This window comes from Curcuma longa, unplaced genomic scaffold (assembly GCF_044706935.1).
Source record: "Curcuma longa cultivar G26 ecotype Majalengka, Jawa Barat unplaced genomic scaffold, ITB_CL_G26_1.1 utg2646_np1212_2152390_RagTag, whole genome shotgun sequence".
Lineage (NCBI taxonomy): Eukaryota > Viridiplantae > Streptophyta > Magnoliopsida > Zingiberales > Zingiberaceae > Curcuma > Curcuma longa.
In genome coordinates, this window is record NW_027435599.1 from 1931425 (window position 1) to 1942469 (window position 11045).

The 11045-nt window shown below is 37.7% G+C and overlaps 1 long non-coding RNA gene across 1 annotated transcript; it reads right to left on the reverse strand.

The window, feature by feature from the left end:
* Window positions 1-996: 996 nt before the first annotated feature.
* Window positions 997-10636, reverse strand: LOC141819867 (uncharacterized). The gene is made up of 3 exons (XR_012601104.1): window positions 10428-10636; window positions 10245-10335; window positions 997-1146 (listed from the first exon to the last, which is right to left on the reverse strand). It is a non-coding gene; the product is annotated as an uncharacterized LOC141819867 (long non-coding RNA).
* Between the last annotated feature and the right edge of the window lie 409 nt (window positions 10637-11045).

Sequence of the window (11045 nt, forward strand, 5' to 3'; positions counted from 1 at the left end):
TGTATTCTCAACATTACCTATAAGGTATATACACTTGTAAGAACAAGAAAAACTTAAAAAAGTATATAATAGAAAGAGACTAAGAAAGTAATGAGTCAAGTAAAAAATAAAATCTTTTATCGAAAATTAGATATAAAAGAAGGGAAAAAAGATACTTATAGAACAACTAAAGTGAAAGAGAAAAGATAAAATATTTTATTCAAATAAAATTTATTAAAAATGAATGTAATAGGGTACTATTAAATAATAAGAAAATAAAATGGCAATGGAAGATGTATTTTCAGTAACTTTTTTGGATGAACAATAAATATTATAACATAAAAAACTGATGCACATGTTTGGATGTCTACAAAACGATAGACATGTAATTGCACTTTACAAGACATTCTAACTATTCGAGGCACATCACCCTCATATTGGCATATGTTCCTATCTTGCCACAAAAGATAAATTGTGCAAGTAGCCGCTGCTTTGGTCAAGCGCCCATTGCTTGGTACTTCTATTTGATGGTGCGTAATATTCATGGAATGCTAACCAGATTCTGTTGGATTATCTAGCCATTGATTCACCTTTATCCATAAATCCATACTAACAGAGTATTAGAAGAAGAGGTGTTCCCTATATTCATCGACTTGCTGGTACAGTGGGCAAGTCTTACATGGTTCATACAGCAGTTGGTGTTACGTCTCAGGAGACGGCTATCCGAAAAATTTCGACAGCATCTTCCCTGTAACAATCCAACTTTTCCTAATACATGATAATGTAGAAGACTCACATGGCCAATATAATACATTACATGGATAAACTACTAACTACAACACTCAAGGCCAACACGGCCACAACCACACATCCATCACAACGCATATACTAATGCTTAACTACGAAAAATCGTAAAACACTACGATAATGCTCACGACCAAAAACAATAAAAAACTCCAAAATTTATAATAACCAAAAATACCACAATGGAACTCTACTAAAATTCAAGTCCACACATACGGAATCATAAACTGAAATTACATAAAGTAAAACAACCAACACATAAAATACAACACATCCACATAAGTAAATTTTACGTCTCCTACTGTGAGATGATATGGCAGACTGGCAGACCTCCAAGCTCCAAGCAACGTCCTTATCTGTTACCTGGGAGAAAAACAAGGTCCCCCAAGGTCTGTGAGTGAATATACAATACTCAGTGGGTATAAATAAGAAAGTACATAACAAATCAATATATAAGAGAACAGCAGGATAGCATACAAGATCAATAAACTACGTATAATAGCAAGTATCATGCAATACGATCACAGTCATATATCAGCAAGTGTAATAGCTACTAGTCATGTAACAACTAAGTGCAATGATCATGAATGCAGAAGACAACTACCAATAATATATGCATATATGCAATGCATGATCACTATCTACACTCGCCACCCCCAGACACTCACCCAGTGCAATGAACTGAGGCGCACGACAGGAAGACCGCACATACTCCAACAACAAACCACTACTAATAAGTGGGAAGCGGGCGGGGATCAGGAGGGTGATACAGCCAGTCCCTTGTCGCACCCAACTTAGCGCAATAATTGCTCTCACTCTTATATCACTATCACACAACGACAAGTGAGGCCAACAACAACAATGATGAACAATATATCTACTACTATCATGTATGTGTCATGATGCTCAGTGCAACAGTTAAGCCTAAATGTAATTAGGCATAATCAACATGTCATATAATAGTGTCAAACAACAAGTAAGACTGCTAATCAGAGTAAAGCAACATCAGATACAGGTCAACAACAGGGAATCCATAGCAAGGAATCATATCGAATCAACAACTAAAGATAACAAGATATCAACAAAAATACTAACAGTGAACTAAATCTGCACTTACAGACAATCTTGTGTTGACCAAGCACAGTACCCACCTGATGCACGTACGTCGATAAAGAACTCCCAAAATATCCCTCGTATGTAACATGATTAACAATCAAGGTCGTGCAATTATAGTAACAACATCAACTAAATACCAGATGGCATTTAAATTATACACAATTCAAACCCTAATCAAAACTAGAATTATCCTTAACTGGATTAAAACCGAATCAAACTCATCAAATTGGAGCCCAACCAACTTGATCAGCCGAAACCAACCAATTCCATTTAACCCGACAAACCTAACCCAACCAATTGGTTTGATTAAGCTTAATCCATACTTACCTTAATTACAGTTTAAGAACAGAAATCAATAGGACACCATCCCTAACCACATTCCACATACCAGCCCCAATTGGGTTAGGCTAGCTCAAACATATTTAGAATAAATCCCAATCAGCCAGCCAAAAATCCAATAAAACAGTACCCCTCTTAACCGATTTTAATCAATCCTATAGGGCAAGAACCGATCGATTAATTCCTATTTGATTCCACAACTCAGCAAATTAGACAACCCTGAACAGATCCAATAAGTTTCAGATCACGTTCAATCCAACAGACCCATTCATCCTACAACCTAACAACACCCATACAAACCGATCAGAACCACCCTAACACCACCAAAGTCTCTCGGAACAGAACCACACCGAATCCAAAATTTTCACAGCAAGCACGAACAACCAACAGAACCAAGAAAGGATCTTACCTAAAATTCAAAGCCTCAGGAACCCTAGATTTCAGCCCACCTTCGGTTCTTCCACGTTCAAATCTCAGCCAAACCGATCCGACTCAACCAACTGTGGATCATAGATATCTCATCAACCCGAAGAAATTCCCAATGAAGGCAAACCGAACGCATCCAACCAGCAACAACAACATAAAATCGTACCTTTATTTGAAGTCATCCCCGACTCTTGGACTCGCGAGTGAGGAAGGCGGCACTCGAAGGTCTCTGTTCGGGAGGAAGAAAAATCGGCAGTGGCGGCTGGGCTACGGCGTCGGCTGCTCTCTCGGCTGCGGCGGCACGAAGGATCGCAGCAGAGGATGCTTCGGCTGTGGTGACCAAGGACGGCGGCAGTGGACGCCAACAATCGCGAAGGCAGAGAGGAAAAGGTCGCGGCCGAATACCAGCAGAGGGGAGATGGCAGTGTCAAACACCAGCCGTGGGCCTAACGGGCAAGACACACGAGGGATGGAAAGGCGGCGAACCTAGGGTTCCTCCCGCGATTAACTCAACCCCCCCTTCGCCTCGCCAGCGTCACCAGCGCCAAAAATCACGGAACTCGCGACGAAGTTGTGTTCCACGATCAACGCGGGTGCAGATAAGGGAAAATCGTGATTACTGTTCACGCCGAATTCCCAACGGGTTCAGGTTTGACATCCGGATCCATTAACCCTATCTAAATTAGGCTTCTAATTTAGGCTAGTTTTATGGGCTTTAGGACTGGCCTAATTGCCCAAATGGGCGCATCTTACAGTCTCTCCCACTAACAAAAATTTGATCCCCAAATTTACCTTCTTAATACTACAGTGCAGAAATACTATAACAATTAAAATCATACCTTATATAAATAAATGAGGATATTAAGCTTGGATAGTATCCTCCAGCTCCCAAGTAGCCTCCTCATTTGTATGATGTTGCCACCCGACTTTTACAAATCAAATGGTTTGGTTCCGCAACTGTCTCTCCTTATGGTCAAGGATCCGCACTGGAATCTCCTCTATAAAATGCATCCGGCTGAAGAGAAATGGATACTTCCTTTAGAACATGAGTGGGATGAGGCACGTATTTTCCGCAGCATAGAAACGTGAAATACGTTATGAACACCAACTAGTGTCAGTAGTAATGCCAGGCGATATGCCACCTCGCCAATCCACTCCAACATCTCAAATGGTCCAATACAATGTAGAGCTAACTTCTTCAATTCGAACCTTTTCACCCTTTTTCATGGGTGAGACACGTAAGAACACATGGTCGCCCATGGAAAACTCTAGAGATCTCCATCTCCGATTCGCATAACTCTTCTGCCGATTCTGAGCCTCCGACATACATTGTCTGATAACGCGTACAAGCTTAGCATCCTGCTGAATACCCTGCGGACTCAACAGCTATCTCTCACCAACCTCCTCCCACAACACTGGAGATCAATAATGTCTACCATACAAAGCCTCATATGGAGCCATCTGAATAGTAGAATGATGGCGGTTGTTATATACAAAACCACATTGTAAGGATCACTTGCATCTGGTTTTATTCATTGTCCATGATGGATCTGCTTAGGCAACAAAGCTAAATTTCCAAAAGAATGATTGAAAATCAAGAAATGTCACATAGATGGTAACCTGAAAGCTTCATTAAGTAAATGAAAAGTCTTTCCACTTGGCACCTTTGTAGGATGATTTCTTCTTGTTTAGGCTTGCAAACCAACCAACTATAGATAGTGACTACAGGTCTGTCATTTGGTCTTAGCACCACCTTGGCCAAAAAGTATACTAGATTTATATTCGTAAGGAATATCTACAGATACCAAGTATTCTTGCACCTAGAGTACATATAGTGACACTTGTATCAAGTGGAGTGAATGTACTATCAAATACAATACTTCTAAGAAACATCCACGTCTAGAAAAGTCAAACAAGCCCTTCAGAAACTATTCAATCAAATTTTGAGGACAGTAGAAAATACTTGCCTCTATGATTTAATTCACTTCATAACAACAAGTGAAGTTAAAAGTTACAGTTATTTATGGTTGGCTATGTTAATTAATTATCACCAAGTTCAGCAAAGAATAATGACATCAGTCAACTAGTTCTCCACTTGGATGACGACCAATTCCATGCTAAAAGTTAATTGGAAGTATGCTAGATAATATAAGATTATTAGATTGTTTACTTATCTATTCATTTTTTTTCTCTACGGCTCTCACTTGATTGCAATAATCCAGCAGTTGGGTGCTGCAACTCACTTTCTTGAGTTTCTCCTTTCCAATAGCCTCCACTCACTATTAGATCCAGATGGAATCTAGTACGACATTGTTCATTTTGGACTCACACCCTCATGATTTTATTTTTTATTTTTTTGGATATTACTCAAAAGGTCTCGTACTAATGAGATATTTTCCATTTTATAATCTCAGGATCTTTTCCAAGTATTTTCAATATGGGACTTTGATTGTATTCCAACAATCTATCCCTCAAACAAAGGACTACTGGGAGCCCCTCCTTAACGATCCCAACGGATCCCTTACTGGTATGGGTCACAACGGACCCGACCCCTTAACGGTCCCAACGGACCCCTTAATAGGAGCTCCCACTACATGGACCTGCTCTGCTACCACTTTTTTTTTTTTTTTTTTTTTTTTTTGATAACTTGAGCCACTTGATATTTCCTTCAAAATTTCAACAATGCTGCCGGCAGTAATTAGATACAAGGGAACATATCTCCATATACATGAAATCAGAATTCGTATCATTAGGGACTTGAGGCAGAAGAGCACCACGTGTCACTAAGAGAGCCAGACTCTAATTTAAGTCTTCAATGATTTTAGAGTGACACCAAATTTAATAGATGAACGATCAAGCTTTTCTCAATTTTTTATTTCAGGTTTAGCAGCTCCATTTATTTATATATATATATTTTCATGTTCTTGTTCAGATATCAGTTCAGGGTACATCTAACAATTTGTTGTAACCTAGAATTTATTCCTCACATAAGAATGAAGAGTGAACCACAACTGTCTCATGGCTCAGATCTCTTTAACAGCAACAGCACATCAATCTAGCAACTCAACTTCCAACAATTCCTATTACTGTCCAGAAAACATCCAAAGGAGTTTGGCACAACCAAATTCAACGATGCTTGTCCAGAATCTTAGTATCACTATTTTTTTTCTGTGTTTGAGGTATGTGAATTTTGCATGATTGCTTAACTCAAATGAACCACAATGCTATCACAAGCTAAATTGTTAAGACTATCACAATGCAAAGATGATGCAGCACTAAAAGTTTTTTTTTTCAGGTCACCAACTGCCATTTGTACCATTGAAAGAGGATAGATAGCACGTCTCTGAAGACTAATTTAATAGCAGAAAAATTCTACAAATAAGAAATACAGGGGATCCTCAAGATAGGTTACAGACAAAGTTCATGACCAGTTTACCATAAGCCTTAAGTAAAATTTTCCAATGAAAAGTATACCATACATGAACCTGGGCATTTCAGATTACTCTTTAGTTAAAAAGGTAGCTCTTCCTATCTTGTGTTGTAAAGTGCACAGGATAAGGTTATAGATAAGCAGCATTTTTTTTAGATATCCTAGCATAAATTACCTTGCTTCACTTATAATTTGCCATAACTTTAAACTACACTCCTTGTATAAAGCCAAGGAAGCAAACACAACTAGCTTGCTGCTCAGAATTCTCTAACAGTGCAGCAACATCAATTCAGAAATAAAAGGATTCAAACTCAACTAACTTATTTTCAGCAACACTTGGAAACTTATTGGTTTCTCTTAACCCTTTCCAGCAACAAGGTATTCCAGAATTTTAGAAAAATCATTAACCACTGATAAGAACAGCTTCTAATAGTAACCTGCACACTCCATTTTTTTTAATCTGTTTTCCAGGTTCTGTAGCATTCAGGATATGGCTAACTGAGTTTTTTTTTTGCGAGATTATCCACTATTTGTCCATCTTAAAATGATTACATAATTATCAACCATAAATGCAAAAAGCATCCATCATAATTGGCAATAAACATACAGATACACAACTATATTTGATTGTTTCAAGATATCTAGTATTGTAATTGATTTCTTTATATGTCCATAAATATATCCACTGGGTATTGGGAGTTAAGACTGATACAAATAAAACTAGAACAAGTTTAAGTACAACACATGCATACATCCTAGTTTCTCCAATTCGAGTGTCACTTGGCTTTGCTATTGTGAGTGCTTCAGTTGGTGCATTTCCTCTCCCCTTATCATCCTTTGAATGTTTTATCTCCACTTTATGACTGGTAGACAAAATTAAAGAATGAGTCATGATAAGTCTCGGTAAGTTTCAATTAAAGTGTTGTCTCAACTCTCAATTAGTTAAACTGAAACCATATCACACAAGCAACTTAGTGATATTCCCTTACGTTGACATAGTATGGGAACGAATATTCCCCAATCCAGCATGTGATAAAAAAAAAAATAATATTGGTGTTGAAGTGGACTCAGTAATTGACGATCCTAAAGCATGTCATTTTTTTTTTTACCTTTCTTAAGGCTTAATCCACTCCACCAATAGTGTGCAACCGAGGTCCTACAAATTTTCTTTAACATACAATGAGATTGTCCACTCTTCTACAACTTGTACTACTAAAGAAAAGCCCTAATCTGCTCTTGGAGACATGGTCATCGAGTGCAAAAATTTAGCAACCAAAACTTTGTCTACCAGAGGAAGAAGGATGCTTCTTGAAGTGAGAGAGGAGATTGTATGTTGTGAATTCACAATTGCATTTAGAGTGATTTTGCCTAGTCCACTCCTAGCTTATATAGATGGGTCCATACCCCTTTGGTTGGGTTGCATCTTGAATTGTACTTATTCAAGTTTATCTTAGGTCATCATATCACTTAGACGATTAAGATCACAATAGTTCAATTTGTTCAGATTTGTTGTGTCAATTAGTCACAACAGTAGGAAGCAACTAGATATTTTGGCACACACCGGCTATTAACGGACCAACCATCCTATGTAATGAAAAATTATATATACGCTTTAACCCTCAGCTAGTTTGACTTAATTCATCTTCCTCACGGTTACATTTCCACTATCCATATATAAGTTGTTTACTATGGAAATGGTCTTTCTCTTCCCAATTATCTTAATGATTACATTTTAATAATACCTGGTAACACAACTACTACAAAATTCTAGGAGAATGAATAAATATACTAAAAATTCTACTTACAATTGCTTAGTGAATCATGCCGCTGTCAGTCCCATCTCACAACCTGGATCAAGTAAATCAGAAATACGATGAAAATCCAAAGAAATAATATGGACTTTACAACTTACGACTCCACTTAGTATGTTCTGATATCAAACAGTTGATATCAGATATATCCAAAAATCCAATAACAAATCCACAAGAAACCCTAAGTTCTGATACCAAAACAATTGGTATCAGATAAACCAGAAGTGACACTACAACAACAAAAGGACTTCACAACCTAGGACTCAACTAGTATATTCTGATACCAAATAGTTGGTACCAGATAGACTCAAAAATCCAACGACAAATCCACAAGAATCCTAAACCTGCTCTAATACCAAAATAATTGTTACGTCGCGGGAGACGGCCGTCTGAAAATTTTTAACAGTATCTCTCCTGTAACAATCCAACTTTTCCTGATACATGATAGGGTAGAAGGCCCACACGGCCAATACTAATACATTACATGGATAAACTGCTACCTACAACATGAAAGGCCAACACGACCACAACCACACATCCAACACATGCATATGATAATACGTAACTACAAAAAATCGCAAAACACCTCGATAAATAAAACTCCACAACCTCTAATAATAAAATTACCGCAACAGAAACCTACCAAAGTTCAAGTCTATACGATGTTAAACATAAGATCCAACATGACCCACAAATTCTACGAAACAAAATGATGAAAGTTCACAAGGTATAAACATGAATAAAACTCAGAAATAACAAGATAACGTAACTTCTTCTGCTGTGAGATAGGGCATTCTGGCAGCACTCCAAGCTTCAAAGGTCGTCCTTACCTGCTACCTGGGGAGAAAACAAAGAGACCCCCCAAGGTTTGTGTAGTGAATATACAATACTCAGTAGGTATAATCAAGTAAGTGCACAACATAAAATATATATGATAACAGCAGGATAGCATACAAGATCAATAAACTATATGCAATAGCAAACATCATGCAATACGATCACAGTCATATATCAGCAAGTGTAATAGCTACTAGCATGTAACAACTAATGCAATGATCACAAATGCAGAAGACAACTACCAACAATGTATGCACCTATGCAATGCATGATCACTGTCTGCATTCGCCACCCCCAGACACTCACCCAGTGCAGTGAACTGAGGCGCACGATAGAAAAACCGCACTCACTCCAAAAACAAATCACTACTAGTAAGTGGGGAGTGGGCAGGATCAAGAGGGTTATATAGTCAGTCCTGGTTGCACCCAACTTAGCGCAATAATTGCTCTCACTCTTATGCCACTATCACACAGCAACAAGTGAGGCCACACAACAATAATGATGAACAACATATTTACTACTATCATGTATGTGTCATGATTCTCAGTGCAACATTAAGCCTATATCTAATCAGGCATAATCAACAGGTCATACAATAGTGTCAAACAACAAGTAACATGCTAATCAGAGTAAAGTAACATCAATACAGGTCAACAACAGGGAATTCATAGCAAGGAATCATATCGGATCAACAACTAAAGATAACAAGATATTCAACCAAAATTACTAACAGTGAAATAAATCTGCACTTACAGACAATCATGTGTTGACCAAGCACAGAAGTACCCATCTGATCTGCACGCACATCAATAAAAAACCCAAAATATCCCTCATATGTTACATGATCAACAATTAAGGTCCTGCAATTATAATAACAACATTCCACTCAATATCACAATATATTTAAATTTTTTTCAACAAGTCAAACTCTAACCAAAACTAGGGTTAACCTTAACCGAATCAAACCGAATCGAATCCGTCAACAGATCCAACCAACTTGATCAGCCGAAACCAACTAATTCCATTTAACCCGACAAACCTAACCCAACCAATTAGTTTGATTAAGCTTAATCCATACTTACCTTAATTACGATTTAAGAACAGAAATCAATAGGACACCATCCTTAACCACATTCCACATACCAGCCCAAATTGAGTTAACCCTAGCTCAACCGATTGGAATAAATCCCAATCAACCAGCCAAAAATCCAATAAAACAGTACCCCTCTTAACCGATTTTAATCAATCCTATAGGGCAAGAACCGATCGATTAATTCCTATTTGATTCCACAACTCAGCAAATTAGACAACCCTGAACAGATCCAATAAGTTTTAGATCACGCTCAATCCAACAGACCCATTCATCCTACAACCTAACAACACCCATACAAACCGATCAGAACCACCATAACACCACCAAAGTCTCTCGGAATAGAACCACACTGAATCCAAAATTTTCACAGCAAGCACGAACAACCAACAGAACCAAGAAAGGATCTTACCTAAAATTTGAAGCCTCAGGAACCCTAGATTTCAGCCCACCTCCGGTTCTTCCACGTTCAAATCTCAGCCAAACCGATCTGACTCAACCAACTGTGGATCATAGATATCTCATCAACCCGAAGAAATTCCCAATGAAGGCAAACCTAACGCATCCAACTAGCAACAACAACACAGAATCTTACCTCGATTTGAAGCCATCCTCGACTTTTGGACTCGCGAGCGAGGAAGGCGACACTCGAAAGTCTCTGTTCGAGAGGATGAAAAATCGATAGTGGCGGCTGGGCTACGGCGTCAGCTGCGGCGACCAAGGATCGCGGCAGAGGATGCTTCGGCTGCGGCGACCAAGGACGGCGGCAGTGGACGCCCAACAATCGCGAAGGCAGAGACGAAATGGTCGCGGCCGAATGCGAATTGCTTTTCCCACCCCCTTACCACCGCACCCCCCCCCTCCTCTCTCTCTCTCTCTCTCTCTCTCTCTCTCCTATTCAAATGACTTTTATATCCTTTTTTTTCTTTGTTTTTTATTTTATTTTACTTATATATATATATTTTTTAATTTTAATTAATTTTTATTTTATTTTATTTTTTAAATTAAATTTGTTTATTATTTAGTTTTTTTAATTTAAATTAATTTTATACTTTTTAATTTTTTTATAAATAATAACTCCTAAAATTTATAACTAAAAATAAACAAAAGATTATAAATATATAAAAAAATTATTAAAAAAATAAAACTGATAAAAAAATTGAAAAAAAACTGATTAATAAAAAAAATAAAATCAATAAAAAAATAAAATTTA